Raw genomic sequence first — 21,769 nt, forward strand, 5'->3', positions numbered from 1 at the left:
AATGAACAGTTGTTGCTTTCAAGCAAAGCTGGGCCCTTGCATAAGTGAGTAGGGAATAGAAGGCTATGCAGTTAGGTTTAGATGAACGGTGGTGAAAGTAGGATAGTGTGGAGAATAAATACCAGTATGAATGACTTGAGCTGCATGTTGTAAATTCTGTCTTTGGATTAGCCTGAAGCCATTCTGGGAACAGAGGAATTTTTTGGATACACCCATTAAAACCCGTAGAGCTTGTCTGGTGAATACGTAATCTCATTGCTGAGAAGTGACTATGTGATTAAATATTTTCTTTTATTTGTTCAGAGTACCAAGTAGAAAGAATTTAATTTTCTTTTCCCAAAATGGTGAAAAGGATGAGAACACTTGAAAAGAATCATGGCTGTTCCAAATCTGATTTAAAAACAGCAAATAACAACATTCAAAGTGATTGTAATCTTTCTTTAAACTATGGAAGCGCTCTTCTTGTTTCTCCTTCAGTGTTCCAATGCCAGGACCTTTGGAAGGCAATGTATACATATAAACCATATTAGATGTCATTGAATGCCAGAAATGCTCAGCAGGTCTGACAGTATCTGTGTAAAATGAAACAGTGCTCGTCTCAGGTTGGTGGTTGAGCAGGAGTGTTAACCCTTTCTGTACTGTCAGATGTTGATAAATCTAGTATTTTGCTATGATCTGATGGTGCATTTAACCTGAAGGCTACAGACTTTTCTGGATTAACTTGTCTCCAGTGAGTGTAAATTAGGATTGCTACTGTTGGCCATTATAACATGTTTGAGGTGACAATATGACTGTGTTTCAATGGTGTCTTGAAGGTTTACAGCATTGAACTGATCGTTGGCTGGAAATGGGCACATAGGCAACAACACAGTCTGATTAAAGTGAAATACTGCAGATACTGAAAATCTGAAAGAAAAAGAAAAAATGCTGGAGAAATTCAGTAGGCTTGGCAGCATTTGTGGAGAGAGAAACAGAGTTAATGTTTTGTGACTGATATTCTTAGTTGAATTGTGAAGCGATTCAATGTTTTTGAATAAGTCTTGTTATAATCAATTTTTTATGTTTAAGGAAACCTGGTTGATGGATCTTCTTACTCTAATTCTAATATAGAGAAAGCAGTCAATAACTAGATAAGCCTTGGAGTCACTGGATCAGAGAGAGTGTGCTTGTCCCCTCAGTTGTAACAGGGGCCTGTACACCACTCCCAGAAGTCCTTGTCAATGCTTTTGCTACTTCTCATACCTAGTTTTTTTTAAAACGCCCTGTACTCCCTTAGTTACACGACTAGCTAAAACACTCCCACTAGCAGAGCTCAGGTGTGGATATTGCTAATGGTACAGCCCTCAATTTTCCCAGTTCTAGTTTCAAGTGCCCCATGAAGTGGAGCTCACTTCCCCCCCCCCCCCCCCCACTTTTTGAACCATTCACCCCTTTCTCTAATCCTATTTGCTCTAGGCCAATTTACACCTGTTTCAAAAAGCTCTGGGTTATTACTTTCTGAGGTTCTGATAAATTTGTTGTCGAGTGTCTTGTACTGACGATATAGAACATCACTGGATCTTCCCCTTCCCACTGTAAGTTTCTCTCATATCCTGAGCAGATATTCTGAAATCTGGCACCAGGAAGGCAAGACAGTCTCTGGGCTTTGTTAAACCATGTCAGCCCTCCTTGCTGTACCATCCCTGACTGCCACTATGTTGATTTCCACTCAGTTGAATGTCATCTTGTACTCTGGTGCCAGCAGTTTCTTAAAACAAAACCTCGGGCTTGTTCAGTAATTGCAAAGGCTGATGCTTCAGTACTTTTGTCCTTTAGGCCCCCTTACCTGTCTCACCAGAAGCTGCATTCCCCTGTCCTTGACCACTGATCAAATTAGAAAACCCTATCCTGATAGGTGTAACCACCAGTTCTAAAATATTCAGGTAACGTTCTGACTTGCTGATCTGTTACAGTATCTTTAACTTGGCATCAGTTCAGTGACTGAATCAGAGTTCCTTGAAATGTGAACACTTCTGCGGCTGTGTTTGCCCTGGATCTCTGTCTCATTCAGAAGTTTGCATGTGTGCAACTGTGACAAATCACATATATATATAAATCTCCCTTCCTTTATTATTTTAAACTTTAGCAATAGAATAGACCAAAATGACTTAACCAGCTGTTGACTGACTAAGTTAGAAAAAGCAAAGGACCACCTCCTTCCCTAGAAATCAGAAATCTTTCTCCTGAATTACTCACTCAAATCTCAGAACTCTGCTCAAAGTTGCACTCAGTGCTAAGTCGCATTGAGATGCCTTTACTTGTATCCTCTCAGTTTGCTCAGCTCTGGGTAGAGAGAAAAGTTTAAGCTGATTTTCTTAACAGCTGCTGTCAAGTGGAGAGCTTGTCTATTCCTGCTTAAGTCCCTGGATGTGTTTCTAAAGTTTAAACAGTTAAATGAAAAACAAGATTAAGGTTTTTACAGAGATTACGGTTTCCCTTTATTCTCTCAACTCTCGGTACTCCCCTGAAAGTCGCATTCAGTGCTTGTAGTTTATCCAACCTTATTCACTACACTTCATACATTCATGGTAAACACACATTTATCATAGTTCTTCTGTATACCTAGCTAATATGAAAATTCTTCAGTTCTTATATTGTACAACACTCACTTTATGCACTTTTTATTCTTTTCTACTTCTGGGATGGTACCTCTCTTTCAACCAAATTAGTTGAAACCCTTTGTATCCCCACAAATGAGCTTTCCTGTGAGGATGTTGGTGGTAGTTTTGTAGCAGTGTGAACTGTCCCTTTTCTGAAGCACGAGTGTCTTTGAGATCCCATGCGATGCAGTATAGAGAGTAGAAATAACAGCATCAGCTTGACATATGCCACTTATGTAAATATTTTTCTCTTCCAGGGTAGTTATTATTTGTATTTCACTTCTGTTTTGTGAAAAAACAATTCATTTTTTCAACAGCACGTAAGTCGTAGTAAAGCATTTAAAGCATTTTCTGGCACTTTAGAGGAGCATAATCACATGCCATATGGGAAGTTTAGGATAGATGACTGAATGCTTGTTCACATTGTTGCAGTTTGTGTCATAAAGAAAGGGGATATAGAGTTTTCACAGGCTTAAGGAGGGAGCTTAGGATCATGATCACCAAAGGCAGTGCTCCCCAGTGATGGAGCAATTGAAACCCAGGATGCCAAAGATGCCAGAAGTGGAAGAGTGCAGATATTTTGGAAGGTTGAAAATGGGAGGCTGCTGTGAGGCTGTAAGTAACTTGAAAATGAGGACAAGAATTTTAAAGTTGTGGTGTTGCTTAACTAGGAGTCCAAAACCAAGCAGGGTGATGAATGAACAGAACTAAGTGCAGGTTAGGATGCAGGCACTTCTTGAGTTTTGGATGAATTAGTTTACTGACATTCGAATAGGGTATCCAGACATGTTTGGAATAGGACAGACACAGATTAGGGTTTCAATAGCAGATGAGGTAGGGAAGGGCAGAGTTGATCAGTGTTACTTCTGGAATTGATGAAACTAGATTGTATTGGTGATGGTACAGATATGTGGTTGCACTTTGGGGCCAAATGTTATACCAAGATTGCAAACTATTACAGTTGTCTCTCCAGGGAGAGGGAGGGAGTCCATTACTGGAGAATGAAGTTTTTAATGGAATTTGAAGACACTGGCTTTTATTTTTGAGGAAATGACCAAAGTACAGTACTGGATGTTGGACAAAAAAAGACTTTAAACCATGCATACATTGTCATATGTTTCTTCTAATACAATAATCATCATAGTTACACGAGCTGGATTAGATTAAGTTAATGCCATTTCAAGTTTGGATACATTTTAGTTAGTACCCAGTCATTATTACATCATTTCAGAGAGACGTTTTTGTGTGCCTTAGAGCACTTTTTTTGTAAAAATAAAAAGATGGTCTTTGTCTCAGCTTCAGGCAGATTGAAGCTGAAAATGTAGATTTCAAAGCAATTCAATACCATTTAAATAATTGGTACTTAACATAACATCTTGGAAATTAGTGGGTCAATTCTAATTACTGTCTCCTGACAGTCTTAAAATGCAGGCATGTTGGTCCAAATGCAGCTGGATCGTTGTTTGACAAATTTTAACTGTTACTTGAGGAAGACTAGTCCGCAGCTTACATTGATCAATTTTTTTTCTTGCTTTTGTTTGTGATTTATGAGACGACCAACTGGAACTACTGAAAATGCTCTCTTTCTTCCCATCTTGGTTTCGTGTAGTCACTAGTTGAGAGAATGGAAAGGCAGCTTGCTCTTTGGCCTGTCTCAGTATTCTATATGACAGTAAACTGCTGTGTCTCTCTCTGTAGAAGTGTATCTAGCTCCGTTATCACCAAAAATGCAATGACAATTCAACAACTTCTTCAGGGCATTGTATAAAAATTGCAGACTTTGGAAATTTTTAGTTTTGTATTAGACTGAAGGGTCAGTTTCTGTGTCACATAACTTTGACTCTGTCTTTGTTTAAATATGCAAATGTGGATGAAGTTTATGAAACAAACTTTGAACGTTACAAGCTGTAGAAGCAAATGTCTGTGGATTTGCAATGCAGAACTGAGCAATTATTTCAAGCAGGATTGGTATCTTTTACCTATTAGTAAAGCATCGAATCAGGAAGAAATTACTCAGCTCCTTGAACTGTTCCACAAGTCAAATGATCATTGCTGATTTACAGCCTAACTCAATTTTTCTTTGTGCAACTTAACATCCTTGGCTCGCAAATTCTTACTGATTTTGGATTTGAAGTCATTGATTGAGCTTGCACCTACTTTCTGTGAAACAATGTTCTGTGTGTCTTTTTTTATGAAGTGTTTCTTAGTTACACTCCTGAATGGTAAAATACATGGTTGGGGCCCCAAGATGGATTACTGTAGGACATAACTCAGCACTTCACTTCAATTGAAGTGTAGTCACTATCCTTACTGTCTTACTACCTTTTTGATCTTCTAGCCATGTCAGTCATTTACCTCCAGTTTCATTGACTTTTAATTTTAGCAAACAATCCCCTACATAAACCCTTGCCAAATATTCTGAAAAATTCAGATAAAGCAACATTTTTAATTGAGACAAAAAGGTGTAGAGCTGGATGAACACAGCAGGCTGAGCAGGAAAGCTGACGTTTCAAGTCTAGACCCTTCTCAACCTGAAACATCAGCTTTCCAGCTCCTCTGTTGCTTGGCCTGCTGTGTTCAGCCGGCTCTACACCTTTTTTGTCTCAGATTCTCCAGCATCAGCAGTTCTACTATCTCTGCAACACCTTTTTTTAAATTGAACTGTTTTGAAGAAGGGTCACTGGACCCAAAACATTTAACCTGATTCTCTCTCTCCACGGATAACACGATGTAAAGTTGGATGAACACAGCAGGCTGAGCAGGAGAGCTTGATGTTTCGAGTCAGGACCCTTCCCCCTCTTCCTCCCCCCCCCCCCCCCCCCGTAGTTCTTTCGCTTTACTTTGTAAATCTACATTGGTGTCCTCTAATCAGCTCAAATTTCTTAAATGCTCAACCAGGCTATCCTGAATGTACTTCCGATTTTGACTGTCAGGTCTACAAGTTCCTGGGGTTTTTTTCCCTGTCAGCTTTCTTAAGGAGTACACTTGCAATTTACCAGTCTTGAGGGGCGGTTTCCAAATCAGGAAAGTATTAAGAGATTACAATGATAGTTTCAACCCAAATCCAAAGGAAATTGCTATCAGAGCTTGGTGATTTGTCAAGGCTTTGATGTCGTTATTCTCTTCTAGTTGATTTTAATACTGTTTTCTCGCTAAATTTAGTGAATTCTAGTGCATGCTTTGCTGGAATATCAGGTGTGTTATCCTTTCTCTCAATTGCAAAGACTGATGCAATACTTATTTACCGTTAGCAATTTTTTTGAGAGCCCAAGTGACCCATGATTATCCTTTACTTTTGCTAGAATTGACAAACATTTTTATGTTCATTTTATTCAAATTTCTCATGTATTCCTTTTTACAGCTCTTATATGATTTTGTCTGTCATCTTTGCTGTGCATCATTGCTTCCACTCCATTGCATCAACTATTCTAAGCAATTTTGCATGTTCCTTCCTTTTGTGTTACCTCTTTGATTTATGGGTGTTTTTGTTTGGGAAACAGAGCTCCTTGTTTTTATCAAAAATAGTACTTGTGTAGGAATGAGTGAAGTGGCTATATCAATAGTCTAGTAGTCCTGACAGTGTGCCTAATAATCCACTTCAGACGATTCGACAAGTTCTGGGACAAGAGGAGGTGTTCAGTATGAAAGAGCTGCATCTGAACATGACGCAGACTGCTGAATTAATGGCCAAACAATTATGTCGTTATTAGCAAAAGGGGCACTGGTTTAATAGTTGCATGTATTGAAGTGAAGAAGTGTGTGTCAAACTGGAAGAACAGGAAGCAAATATTTTATAGGGAAGCATGATTTCCACTGTGTCTCCTTGGCAAATAAATATCCTTATGTGGAAAGGAGACAGTGGAACTGTAGCAAAAATATTGACAAAGTAGTCAACACACTTGATATCAAAATAACTGGTGTCGCCAAGGAAGGGTTACAATTAGTCAATATATAATTAGCTCAAAGATTAAAGTAGGTTTGTTATATTAGTAAAGATAGATTATAGACTTGCAAATTTTGGAAAGGAAATATTTGAAAATATAAACTCAAAGGAATGAGTAGAAAAGAAGAATTGTTCAAAATTTGGTCACCTACGTAAATGATTTAGACAGAGGCATTACCAGATTTTAAAAAATGGAGTCACTAAAATATGTCCATGACTATTGACTAACAATACTTGAGGAAATTTACTAGGTCAGAAGTCAGATGAACCAGCTTATAGTCCAATAGGTTCATTTAAAATTACAAGCTTTCGAAGCACTGCCCCTTCAGGTGAAGTGAAGAGAGCATAATTGAGCACGAGTTTCAAAAGACACCCGTACACATTTAGTCATCCATTTGCTTCAATATAATTACTCAATCAAAATAAACACCTCCACCCAGTAAATTGACGGTAGTCATGATGTGGAGTTGCCAGTGTTGGACTGGGGTGGGCACGGTCAAAAGTCACATGACACCAAGTTATAGTCCAACAAGCTTATTTGAAATGACACACCTTCAGAGTGCTGGCCCTTCATCAGATGAAGGGAAGAGCGCGCCCAGACACAGACTTTGTAATCATTTATATGAACGTTTGATCTTCCTGATTTATAAATTCTATCTAGTTGCTCTCTTCACTTCATCTGATGAAGGACCAGCACTCTGAAGGTGTGTCATTTCAAGTAAACCTGTTGGACAATAACTTGGTGTCATGTGACTTTTGACCTAGTCCAACACTGGCAACTCCACATCATGACTACAGTCAATTTTCTAGGTGGAGGTGTTTATTTTAATTGAGTAACTATGTTGAGCAAGTGGATGAGTATCTTTTGAAACTCATGTTCAACCACTGCTGAGCTACTCATACTTTTAACTCGACAGATGTCGTTCACCCACTAACACTATTCTGGCTGACCTGTGGTGTCTCGCACTGCCTCAGTTTTAAAATTTTACTTTCTAGCTTTCAACTCCTTCTATGGCCTCATCTTTATCTCTGTATTGATAAGTTTAATTGCTCCAGTATTGGAAGCTGTGAATTTAGCTGCCTAAGCTTTGGACTCCTTTTACTAAAACCCTACTGCCTGTCAATTATTTTCTCCCTTATTTAAGGCATTCCTTAAGAATTACCACTTTAAACAAGCTTTTATTCAACTGCGCTAATATTTTCTTGTATCCAGATTTCTTTTTTAATATTTATAGTGAAGTACCTGGGAATGCTTTACATAAGGCACAGTATAAATGCTGATTGTTCATGGTGGTTGTTGTTATTAGGACTGTTGACCATAAAATCAAGAGATTGCGTGTTTAACTGGAAAGCCAGTACAAAAACTAGACACCAGGTTCGACTGGGGAAGGTTTTAGGAAGATAATTGGCAAGCAGTGAGATGTTTCTAAAATGGGGTTATAAAGATATTGTACAGTGTCTATTCCGGTTTATGAAAGGGAATCTAACTTTCCATTTAGAAGTTGAAAACCATTTGTTACTTATGCTTGAACTATACAATAATTTTAGGTGAATGCCATGTACATAGGGGGAGAAAGGGTCTAAAGTTGCCATCTTAAGTTGTGCCACTCTTGTTAGCATTGCAGAAATGACATTTTGCTTTTTGGTTCACCGTTGAAATCTGAATGGCTCAAAGTTACTGTATTTGTGCAGTAGATCCAGACAAGCCTACACAGCAAGTCTTGTTTTTTCCATTATATGTAATTTTAAATTATGATAATCATCAACCTTCCCTGCAATTTAAAATTTAACAGCAGGCAGTCCTAGGTTTGTGAACTGGTTTTGTTCTTGAGCCCATTCACTAATTGATTTGTACTTAATCAGAACCCAATGCAGGGCAATGTGAATTGACTCTTTGTAAGAACAGTAAATGTATGTCAAAATTATACCCATGCATTGGATCACATTTGCAAGTATGAGACTTACTGCCATAACTTCTAATTATTGGGAGTTTTCAATAATGTAGAACTACTTTTTATCTTTTCTCCCTCTCAATCCAGAAAGTTGGCAGAGATAGACCAATGCATCTCATGTCAGTGGGAGGGAAAATAATGGAGAAAATTCTGAAGAGAATTAATTCAAAATTGGCTTAGAGTCAGGAATAGTGTGTGGTGGTATAAAGCAGTTTGTTTGAATGGAGGCCAGTGTCGAGCCAGTACCACAGGAAACAGTACTGGGTACATTGTTGTTCAAGATCTATATAAATGATTTAGATGAGTCTGGAAGGTATGATAAGTAAGTTTGCATATGACACGAAGTTGCCAGTGAGTAAGAAGGTCAGGTTATAGGAGAATACAAACGTATTAGCCAGCTGGTCAGATCAGTGGCAGATGGAATTTAACCCTGATAAGTGAAAGGTGATGCACTGTGGAAAGAAGTAATAAGACAAGGTAGTACTCTATGAATGGTAGGATAATAGAAGATTCAGAGGAACAGAAGCATCTTGAGATGCTTGTCCACAAATCCCTGAAGGTGGCAAGGCATGTTAATAAAGAGGTTAAGGCATACGGGGCACGTGTCTCTTTTGGTGGAAACATAGGTTATAAGAGCAGGAAGGTCATGTCAGAGCTGTCCAGGACTTTGGGTAGGCCACAGCTGGAGTACTGTATTCAGTTCTGGTCACTACACTGTAGGAAGGATGTGATTGCATTGGAGAGGGTGTAGGGGAGATTCACGAGGATGTTGGCTGGGATGGAGTGAGGCTGGATTGTCTTGGTTTGTTTTCTTTTGGAGCAGAGAAGGTTGAGGGGAGACCTGATTCAGGTGTTATTTTGAAGCTCGAGATTGTCCTCTCTTTGCAGTGCTTCTGAGGTTTGCAGTGTCTGCCAACATAAAATGTTTGCCCTGCACTCCACGATCTAAAACGTTAATATAAATCTGGAAAGGCTAGGGTTCCAAGCCAACCCCTGGGACCTCCACTGAACTATCCTCCAGCCTGAAAAATATCCCATTGATCACTATTGTATTTTCTGTTATTAAGACAGTTTTGTATCCACATTGGCACTGTCTCTTATATTCTGAGCTATAACTTTTCTCCAACTCTGTATATCTAATGCCCTTTGGAAGTCCATGTGCACCACATCGACAGTATTACTCTTAACAACACCCTTTGTAACCTTTTCAAAGAAGACTAGCAAGTTAATTAAACATTTTTTCCCATTGGAAATCCATGCTAAGCCCCTTTAATTCACAATTGTTCATCTGATTATTTCTTGTTTCGAGAAATTTCACCAATACCAAACTTAAAACAAGTAGTGTGTAATTGCAATCCGAGATAATGGGAACTGCAGATGCTGGAGATTCCAAGATAATAAAATGTGAGGCTGGATGAACACAGCAGGCCAAGCAGCATCTCAGCTTTTGTGCTCCTGAGATGCTGCTTGGCCTGCTGTGTTCATCCAGCCTCACATTTTATTATCTAGTGTGTAATTGCAACTTCTTTTTGTGCAAGACTGTGGTGAATGCAGTTTTCCAGTCCTCTGGCACCATCCCTAAGTCCAAGGATGACTGAAAGTTTATGGACTGTGCTTCTGCAATTTCCATTCTCTCTCTCACTCCAACATCCATGAATGTATCCCATTGGTTCCTTGTCAACTCTAAATACCAGTACCATCTCAGCAATTTTTAACCCCACTGAAGATGGAGTTTTCCTCTTCCCCCATGTCTTGAGTAATTGAGCTTGCTTGGCAATGACCAATGCAAAATATTAGTTTTCGACCACAGCCATGCCATCTTCCTCAATGAGAAATAGTAAACCTTTTATTATTCTTACTCAGCTGTGCTCCTCCTTTTACCTTCCCTTTTACTATTTCTGTGCCTGTTGAAGACTTTGGGATTCCCCTTTATTTTAAATATAGTCTGTCTTCATAATCCAGGATTTCAACCAACAGGAAAGGAAGGATGATATAATGCCGAATTACCATGATTTATGACTTGGAATGGGTGTTCTTGTGCATTTGCTGCCCTTCCGTGCAGAGTTCGAGAGTTTGGAATGTGCCATCAAAGGAACCTTGAGTTACCGCAACAAATTCTGTAATGGTGCACATTGCTACCACTTTGCATTGATAAAGGGTGTGACGGGGTGTCAGGCATCTTGCGTTTTTGACACTGAACCTATCCAGACAAGTGGAAGGTATTTTGTCACACTCATGATTTGTACATTGTGGATGGTGAGCATGTACAGGGTAGTCTAGTGGTCAGTTACCTGTCACAGAGTTCTAAGTCTGCAATGTCCTGACCCAACATAAACATTACTAAGGTAGACTGATACATACATGGGTGACCAAGGTTTTGTAATCTGTATCTGCTTAAACTTACATAGTAAATCTGGCTCTACTTTTGTCTGGCATAAATGTAAACAATAGTCCTTCGTGTACTACCTCCCTGAAGCCACATCAGCTGGTTTTTACTAGATATTTCTTTGTTTGAATCTGAGTATAAATTTTCTGCATGTTAAATACTGTTTTGTTAAGAACTTCGCCATTAATTGTTGTCGGCTGATCATGCCACTAGTGAATATAAATTTGTGCAAATTACTTTTACATTCATAAATGCTGATATTCAACTAATATGGGAGGAAGAATTAACGGGTCAGAAATGTATTTTGATTTGTTAGTAATGTTCATGCTGGAGGTGTAACTTTTCCTATTTTTTTTAATAAAAACTCTTAAATTCTGGATGTGAGTTTGCTCGCTGAGCTGGAAGGTTAGTTTTCAGACATTTCGTCACCATTCTAGGTAACATCATCAGTGAGCCTCCAACGAAGCGCTGGTGTTATGTCCCGCTTTCTATTTATCTGGTTAGGTTTCCTTGGGTTGGTGATGTCATTTCCTGTTCTTTTTCTCAGGGGATGGTAGGTTGATTTGGAGCCAATCTACCATCCCCTGAGAAAAAGAACAGGAAATGACATCACCAACCCAAGGAAACCTAACCAGATAAATAGAAAGCGGGACATAACACCAGCGCTTCGCCGGAGGCTCACTGATGATGTTACCTAGAATGGTGACGAAACGTCTGAAAACTAACCTTCCAGCTCAGCGAGCAAACTCACATCCAGAACCTCAACCTGAGCTACAAATCTTCTCAACTCGCTAGCACCCTTAAATTATCAATCTTATTTTACCCTCCATCCAATTTTCCTAAAAGGATGAAAAGTCTTGATAACAGATTATTACAGCACCAATGATTATTGCAATAGCTTTATACTGAGTTAAATTATGTATTTTGCACATGGCAAAGTGCACTCGGTTACCTGTTGGCTTGCCATCCCCTCACCTTTGCTCCCAAAGGCATTGACTGTATTGACCCATACTTACCCTCACTGCTATTGTTACTGCAATCAATACTCTGCCAATGGAGTCCATCAGGCTGCAGCTTCCCTGGAATCAGCACTGTTAAATAAGGAAATCCAAGAGTTGCTGTCTGATTTTCTTTTTCCATTCTTCACAAATTGTTCCACCTCTTGAGTGGAGTCTACAGTAGTAAGACTAAGTAAGGATACCACTGGATACTCAATTAAATATGGCAGGAAAAAGTGGAGGCTGGTGCATTCAAATTTAAACAAATTTTTAAGTGTTAACTTTTATTTCTGCCAAACCACTTCTCTTGTACCAAAAATTTACGTTTAGAATAATGGTATCTGTTTGCAAGTAAATTTATTGTTAGAGACATTTAAAATTAAATTTATGACTAATTTCTCTTACTTTTTTATTCTTTCAATTCCTTCTTTCTTTCTCTGTATAAGATATTGAATGATTAACCTAATTGATACTTCCTGGTTTAAACTCTGCTTATTTCAGTGAGGATTCTGAAAACAAGCAAATGCTAACCTTGACCTCCTTTGCTGCAGGTTTGATGTAATGCTCAATGATCTGTCAAAACTGTAAGTTCCTGTTAAGGGGAGGCAATGGCCTAGTGGTATTATCTCTGGACTGTTAACCCAGATAATGTTTTGGGGACCCAGGTTTGAACCCACCACAGTAGATGGTGAAATTTGAATTCGGTAAATATCTGGAATGAAGTGTCTAATGACAACGACAAATCCAATGTTAACTGGTTCAATGCTATCCTTTTTAGGGAAGGAAACTGCCATCCTTGTGACTCCAGACCAACAGGAATGTGGTTGATTTTTATCTTCCATTTGGACAATTAGAGATGGGTAATGAATGTTGACATAGCCAACGACACCCTCATCCCATGCATGAATAAAGAAAGGAAAAATGCTTACAAACACTGAGAGCAATGGACGTCAGTTCTTGACTACAAAATGCAGGCTTCCATTCATAGTACTCAACCTAATCAAATCTGGATGGTTTATTAGAGTGTAAAATGATCAGGGAAGAATCCTAACTGAAAGCAATTAAACATTGATGTGAGTTACTGAAAGTAAGAGTCTGCATGACAAATGCACAAGGAATTTTTAAAAAAACTTTCTATAACACCTAAAATAAGACTATAATCCCATAAATTTGGTTTTGAAATAATGAAAGATGATGGTGAAAGACAAATCTAGGATTGACAGAAACCTCAAGGTCTGTGTGAACTGAGATTTGATTTCTAGTAATCGGGTGACTAATAATACCATCATGACTTTCATCAGTTAATGTTGATTCTAAAATAACTATTCCCACAGCTCTGTCAATTTAAATCAACATATAAATCAGACAAATAGGTGGGGTCAAACAAGATTAAAGTAGGGATGAAATATGGACTTGGGTAGATTGTTTTACTGTTACTGTCAATACTAATTTGAAGTTGGCATGACTGTGAGTTTATTGTTCTGAATACTCAGTTGTTTTCTTTCTGAAGTCTTAAAATTGAGCATATTTCATCGTGAGATGATGAAAAATATGAAGTGTTTCTGCAGCAGCCTAAATACCTGTAAACTGTTGATAAATTGTTCCATCACTACCTCAAAACATCAAAAGAACGTAATAGGAGCAGGAGTAGGCCATCTGGCCTGTTGAGCCATTCAATAAAATCACAGCTGATTTTTTTTCACCGATTCAGCTCTACTGACCCGCCCACTCACCATAACCCTTAATTCCTTTTACTGTTCAAACAGCTAAATATCTTTACCTTAAAAACATTTCAACAACATACCCTCAACTGCTTCACTGGGCAGGGAATTCCATAGTTTCACAGCCCTTTTTTTTGGTGAAGAAGTTCCTCTTCAACTCGGTCCTAAATCTGCTTCCCCTTTTGAGGCTATGTCCCTTAGTTCTAGTTTCACCAACCAGTGGAAATAACCTGTCTGCTTCTATCTGATCTATTTCTTTCATAATTTTGTTTCTGTAAGATCTACCCCGTCCCTTCTCCATTCTTCTAAATTCCAATGAGTGTTGTCCCAGTCTACTTAATATCTCCTCATAAGCCAACCCCTTCAACTTTAGCATCAACCGTGCGAGCCTCATCTGCACTGCTGCAGTGCCATGTGAATAATCCAGTTCATTACCCTAAAAAACTAAGTCCTGCATTGAGAACTTAGTACATAAAAGATTTTGCTGCATTTGAAGGTGGGTTGTTAGCAATGTTGAACGATGAGACATTTCATTTTAAACAGTTTCCTTTTAAGCTTTCAAAAAGAAAGCCCTGAAGAGGGATGGTGATCATAGTAAACTCTAGAGACAGGCCCATGTGGTCTGAAAAATTTTATTGAAGCTTAAATAACAGATCTACGTATCTTGATACACAAGAAGAACAATTGGCTTTATTGTCAAAAGTAGAGACAATGACTGAAACAGTTGCTTTAGTAAAAAGGTGGGAGAAAAGATTGTTACCTACCAATTGGAGTGCTGTTGAAAACTGATTCATTGTCTGAAGAGACAGGACTTGGGGAGAAAGTGGCCCTCTGCTGCTGTCAGTTGATTTGGGCATACTTGAACTCAATGCAAAAGTGTTCTAAGGACTCCGGAAGACTCGCCCACAAGTGGTGGGCAGAAGAGGACCTGCTGAAAAGCTAGGAAGTCTTTGAAAATTAATCTGGGAATGTGCTGGAAATCAAATCTTTGTCAAATTTTCAGGTGTGTTACTTGGGAAGTATCTTTTGTATTTGATGCATTAGTTGCCTCTGTTGATATTAATTTATTTGCTCCAGCAAAAGACTTGTAATGTGAAATTCTGTCTTGCAGTTCTTCCCCTCAGTTGCAGAGGAAAAAAGTCTTTCTGTTTTTTTAAAAGCTAATGGTCTTTACACTATGTTACAAACCCTATAAAAGAGATTAGGCTAGGATTGGGTATTTCTGTAATTTAGTCTGCTATTACTAACCTGTGACAAATAGGTTTCATCCAAGTCAAGGAAATTGGACTTGCATAGTTTAATGGGCTTCAGTATCTCCTGAGTTGGATACAATAATGTGCACTTGCCAGTCAGGGAAAAAGAATGCAAATATCTCAGTTTTAGGCAAAATGCCCTGAGAATCTGACCTCAAAATAGAATTAGCGTACATACTAAATGCTAGGCAAAGACTTATTCTTGTTCAGGCATGTTAGATTATATAAATAGAACACAAATGTAAGTTGGGATTCAAGATGGCAGGCTAATAGACTCTAGTGACGGGATGTCCTTCCTCATCTGGATTTGTGTCTGATCCCTTAGTACACAGCTGAGAAGCCAGGACCAAGTTTTGAGTAATTCTTGGTTAAATGTATTATCCTAAAGTATTTACTTGAGTTATTGTGACAACCTTTGCAGCAAGAGTTACTTAGTCAATTATTGTTCTTGTTAATATTAAGGTGCTGCTAACTGTGACTGAGATTAATAAACATTTGTCAATTTACAACTTCCTGATTTATTCTTTCATATATGACTTAATACCTCCCTGTTCATTAGGCACTTATACATATCCTGATGGGAGGCTGCTCGTGCAAATGTTAGACTGCTGAATATTCAATGGCCTGGACAGAGTGGATGTTGGGAAGATGCTTCCATTGGTAGGAGAGACTAGGACCTGATGGCACAGCCTTAGAGTAAAAGGAAGACCTTTTTAGAATGGAGAGAGTGGTGAATCTATGGAATTCGCTGCCGCAAAAGGCTGTGGAGGCCAAGTCACTGAATACGTTTAAGACTGAGATAGATAACCCTTGATAATCAAGAACCTACGGGGAGAAAACAGGAGAATGGGGTTGAGGAACTGAACGGCCGTGATTGAATAGCGGAGCAGACTCGATGGGCCAAATGGCCTCATTTCTGCTTCTATGTCTTATGACTAGCATTGAGACAATTTGAATCAGATTTATGCATCATTTCATCATAGCCTTTGTGATTTTTTTTGTATCAATTTGATCTGTGTAGGAGCCAGCAAACCTCTGAATTGTAACATTCTGGGAACAGACAGTTCCAAGAGGCAGTTAGGTTTGACTGCTGAGTTACCAGATTAATTCTTGCGTGAGCAGGAGTGGGGCTGTTGTGAAATTTTCAATTATTCAAAATTTCCAGGCTTACTGCACAGACGATTTGAGAAGTTGGACAAAGACAATCAAGGAGAAAGTTATTACTTTCAAGCTGCTAGTCTGTCAAGTACAGAGAGCATGGTGATGAGACTCTGTTCTGAAAAGATCCTGTTGTAGCTGCTGGAAGAGCTAAAATCTGAGATGTCAAGGAGTATTGGAGTTCTTGTGTTAAGGTTCAAGAAAGGCACTGGAAGCTGTGGGGTTTCAGAATAATCAATAGTTATAGTTTGATGCAGCTGACTGCAAGGGTGAAGGTGAGGGAAGCTGTGAAATTAATGGCATCTATCTTGATTACATTTGCTTTTTAAGGGCGGCACAGTGACTCAGTGGTTAGCACTTTTGCCTTTTCAGCACCCGGGGACCCTGGTTCAATTCCAGCCTGGAGCAACTGTCTCTGTGGAGTTTGCACGTTCTCCCCGTGTCTGCGTGGGTTTCCTCCGGGTACTCCAGTTTCCTCCCACAGTCCAAAGCTGTGCAGGTTTGGTGGATTAGCCGTGGTAAATGAGGGGTTACTGGGATAGTGTGGGGCTCTGGGTTTGGATGGGATAGTGTTCAGCAGGTCAGTGTGGACTAAATGGGTTGAATGGCCTCTTTACGCACTGTGGGGATTCTATGATTATGTGTGCTCTAGGGGGAATTGTATTGATTATTCAAAACTTTAAATTTTGTGGCTTTATTCTCAAGTATCAGACCTTTTAATCTTCTTTTATTAAAAAGTAGACAACTTATCCCTAGCCAAATCGTAACACAAATTTGGTGGTCTGATGCAGGATCATAACATAATTGAGCTGCTGAAACTACATGGCCCCTTTGACAGTTTTGAGGTGGAATTTTGGATTATTCTGGTGTCTGTGACGAATGATTATATAAGGGCATTAATCTTTCTTTTAGCAGAATTTTAAGTTATTTTGTTTATTGACAATGGATTTGTCTGTTAGGAAACTTGACCTTTAGAGAATTTTTATCAATGTCCATTGGCACGTGAACGACCTTGCTTATCCATCCACAGTAGGATGTACGTATTCGAGCCAGTGCAAATGCCAATTGACCAAAAACTGGTTGCAAAAATTTACAATTTTCATCTTGAGAATACATACCATTTGGAGATGTACATAGGAACCAACTATTTCTCCATGTTAAAAACAGCCATATTTGCAGGGTCTGAGGGATGTCAGATGCTTTTAATGGGGAAACTTTAAAAGAAAAGCATTAGATGCTTCCACTCAACTTGAAAAGATGACAACTGAGAGTTAATGTAATGACAAAATTGTTAAAGATAGGCCTGTCTTTTAAAATCCAGAATATTAAATGGCAAAACTTAAGACTCTGGTTCAACTGACTAAAATATTACGACTGTTATTAGCAAATATCTTGTCACCAAGGATGAGCAGCACTTGGAATAACATCTCTTCATAGATTTATACAGCATGGAAGCAGACCCTTCAGTCTCATTTGTTCGCTCTAACAAGCTTCCCATTTAGCCAACATCCCTCTGAAGGCTTCCATTTGATGTACCCATTCCGTTTGCCTTATCGCTCAGGTCCTTTGTTAAATCTTTCCCATGCTCTCTAGCTTTGGGAAAAGACCCACCCTTGAGAAAAGATCTTGACTGTTCACCCTACCCATGCCCCTCTTGAATTTATAAGCCTGTATAATGTCACCCCTCAGCGTCCGATGCTCCAGTCCTGGCAACGTACCTGTAAATCTTTTCTGCACCCTCTCACATTTAACAACATCTTCTCTGTACTAGGCAACCAGAATTGTTTGCAGCATTCCAAAGTGACCTCATCAGTATCCTGTACATCTGCAACAAGATATCCTAACTCTTGTGTTCAGTGTTCAGACCAATGAAGGCAAGTGTGCCAAATGCCACCTTCACCGCCCTGTCTATCTGACACTCCACTTTCAAGGAACTATGCACTGCACCCCTAGGTCTCTATGTTCGGCAGCGCTCCCCAGGGCCGTATCATTAACTGTATAATGCCTGGCCTGGTTTGCCTTCCCAAAATGCAACACCTCAGATTTATCTAAATTAAATTCTGTCTACCCTTTCTCAGCCCATTGGTCCACATGATCAATCTCTCATAGTCTGTGAGAGCCTTCTTCACAGTTCACCTGTTTTTTGTTATCAATTGCTTAATCACTTAATCGCAATTCACTTAAATGGACCGAGCACCAATCCTTGTGGCACACTGCTGGTTACAGGCCTCCAGTCCGAAAAGCAAACCTCTACCACCGCATTCTCTCCCCGACCTTCAAACCAATTTTGTATCCAATTGGCTAGCTCCCCCTGAATCCCATGTGACATGACCTTACTAGCCAGTCTACCGTGCAGAACCTTGTTGGATGCCTTGCTGATGTCCATATAGACAATGCTTACCATTCTGCCTTCTAATCTTCTTTGTTACCTCTTCAAAAAATACTCACTAGAGGTAAAAATCATATAAGAAATAATTGGATGATTCAGTGGGCCGACTGTGTAGATTTTTTTCTTGATAGCTGAGTTTCAGTGAATATACTGGAGGCCAGATAGTCTGTAGCAACATAATTGCCATCTCTAATGTAGCACACGGCAGGGAAGAAAGGTTTAGGCTATTTTTACCTTCACCACCAGCAAGGCTGTCTGAGGGAGAATTACACAAATGTTTGACTTTAAATTAAACACCTAATTCCTTTTTATTAACATTTTCATGTCTCCACCAAGTTGCAGATTTTAAAAAGCTATATTCATAACTCCAGAGTATAAATGCAGATCAGGCTATTATTTTCATTCAGTTTCAGCTCATTTGATGAATTTCCAGGGCTGTAACAATTTGCTGATAAATTATTGCCACCTGCAAAAGTCATGGCGTTTTCAAATTTTTACCAGAGCTCTTGGTTTTTGAACTTGACTGTTGTTGGTGTGTGTGTATGTAAAAGAGACAGAATTTAGTGTAAATGTGCTGGAGTTAGGGTGGAGTAGAATGAGTTGTATGATGTGATTGTGCAGCTAAGGATAAGCTGTTTCAACCTGGTTAGTGCTAAGTTCAAAACTTGGTCTCACTTGCTGCTAAGTGTGATCTACTGATGTCTACTGAATATGTTTGAAAATGCCTGCTTAAACTTAGCTGTGAAAAATGAGTTGCTAAACCTCATTTTACTTTGTTAGCATACAGCATGGCTATCTGTGGTATTAGTGATATTTGTTATCATTGCTCCAAAGTGATTCCAACCTTGGAAAAAAATATTAATTGTTGGATTGTTTCAATATATTCAGATCACTTCAAGGGACTAGATTTGTACTAAAAGGTAACAATGAACATGTGCTTTTGTTGTTATATGTATCTTTCAATTTATGTAAAAAAGCTCAAAAGAAGGCAAGAGTCATTTGAAACAACGTTAGTCACATCCTGAACTTATCCAGTCCACCATTTATAATGAATAAATATGAAAATGTTCGGAATCTAAGTGAAAGTCTAAATTTAGAAAGAAATCAAAATATTCCATGCCATGAAGCCTGCTGAACAAGAGTTTCCACTTGCAGTAACTTAACCAAAACTTTCTTAATTCTTGAGCAATGGCTTGCATTATTTGTTGATTTTGTTTTGCAGAATGACACGAAAACACTACAGTGAGTGACTGACAAACTTGTTTGAAAATTATTTGAACTGTTTTGCAATGATTGTAAAGAGTGTAGGAAAGTCCGTTTTGATCTACCCTCACCTGAGACTCTGATATATGCATTTTCGATAGCATTAGGTACTTATGATATGTTGATATTGAATACTTTTGCAAACAATACTGACATTTAAGAGATTTGGATAAGTATATGAATATGAAAGGTTTGGACACATCTGGGCCAAGCGTAGGCAGATGTTACTACTTAATTATGGGAACATGGTCATCTTGGCCTAATTAGACTGAAGGTCTGATTCCATGTTGTGTGACTTTATGATTTGTCATTTGATGTCAGTTTCTGTAAATTTAAGTTTGTTGCAATTGGTAAAGTTTGGGGAGGAGGCTGAGGCCAAAAAGTGCCCACATCATGTAGGATATGTTTAAAACTAATGATGAATCTGACTAAAAGCAGGATATGGTTTTTAATGTAGGTTAAACAACTAGTAGCAGTAGAGTTAATAGAAATGTCCATGATTATACAAAGCTGGCTGTTATCCAGGCTATTACTGTAAACTCTACTGTTAATGATTATCCAGGTCCTAAAGCAGAAGTTAACACAATATTTTGTAGCATCAAATCACATTCTGGCCCTTGCCTCACAAACAGAGCTGTTACCATCTTGCTTCTCAATTGATTTTCTGCATTATAACTTCTAACTGTGTGGTCAGTTGAAGAGGCCTGAAGATGCAAGAGTTTTCAGAATTGGCAAGATGACGTTGTACTGGGTGTATCAAATTTATATTCTCCCTTTCCGTTATAAACTGAGTCCGAGTGTCATACAGCTCGGAAACAGACCTTTTGGTTCAACCAGTCTATGCCGTACGTAATCCCAAACTAAGTTGGTCCCACCTGCCTGTTCCTGGCCTATATACCTCCAAACCTTTCCTGTTCGTGTATCTATCCAGGTGTCTTTTAAATGTTGTAACTGTATCCGCCACTTCCTCAGGAAGTTCATTCCACATATGAGGCAGCCTCTTTTTTTTTTAAAGCAACTGCTTCTAGTATCTATTTTAATTTCCTGTCCTCTCGCCTTTAAAATATGCCCCCTCGTCTTGAAATCCCTCATTCTAGAGAAAAGGCAACTTATCTCTGTCTATGCCCCTCAATTTATAAATTTCTCTTAAATTGCCTCTCAACCTCCTATGCTCCAGTGAAAGAAGCCTCAGCCTATCCAGCCTTTCTTTATAACTGAAACCTTCCATATCCAGCGACATCCTGGTAAATCTCTTCTGAATCCTCTCCAGCTTGATAATATCCTTCCTATAACAGAGTGACCAGAGCAGAATACAATATTCCAGAAGAGGCCTCACCAATGTCCTACACAACCTCAACATGACTTCCCAACTCCAATGCTCAAAGGACTCTACCATGAAAGCAAGCGTGTCAAATGCCTTTTTAACCACTCTGTCTACATCATCTGGTTCCAGAACTTTCCAACCATTTGGACAAATGGTCACCTCTGCAAGCCAAGGCAGGAAATGTTGTCACTCAGTCTGACTATCTAGGGGGTGGCAGTTACAGCCAAGTTTTATCAGCATACACCCAATGCCTGCAAAATGCTTCCCAGTCGTGATCACTGCTTCGTAATCAGGAACAGAGTGCCTTGCTCTTAACCCCAATTCCCTCCTGGTCGACCATAAAATCCTAGAAATAGACTAATTTGCTGCACCTCAACTTGACAGGGAATCTGTAGAGAATATAGCAGTGTGAAGCAAATACACTGACAGGTGATTTTAATAGTTTTGGGAGAGTGATGGTCCAAGCAATACTAGAAGTGGTACGTGGAGTAGAATGAGTGTAATGAGGTAATGGAGAAGTAATCTGACTGGGATCTTGAAGTCAGTGTGTGCGCACAGGTAACAGAATATTTTAACAGGCAAGGACATTGACTTGGTTTTAGAATGATTGACAGAGGTCAACTGGGAGACCGTTATAATAGATGACTAGCAAGATCTCCAAAACAACATTGATGGCAATGGGCCAGAGGCAAGCAGCAGTGTGAAGACAAGGTGGGTTGTCTTGGTAACTGGGCGTGGTGAAA

The 21,769-nt window shown here is 39.1% G+C and overlaps 1 protein-coding gene across 1 annotated transcript in view; it reads left to right on the top strand.

The window, feature by feature from the left end:
• vkorc1l1 (vitamin K epoxide reductase complex, subunit 1-like 1) overlaps window positions 1–21,769 on the top strand; it is a 39,303-nt gene that overhangs the window by 4,685 nt on the left and 12,849 nt on the right. The window lies entirely within an intron of this gene.

Source organism: Stegostoma tigrinum, chromosome 27 (genome assembly GCF_030684315.1).
Source record: "Stegostoma tigrinum isolate sSteTig4 chromosome 27, sSteTig4.hap1, whole genome shotgun sequence".
NCBI classification, from domain to species: Eukaryota; Metazoa; Chordata; class Chondrichthyes; order Orectolobiformes; family Stegostomatidae; genus Stegostoma; species Stegostoma tigrinum.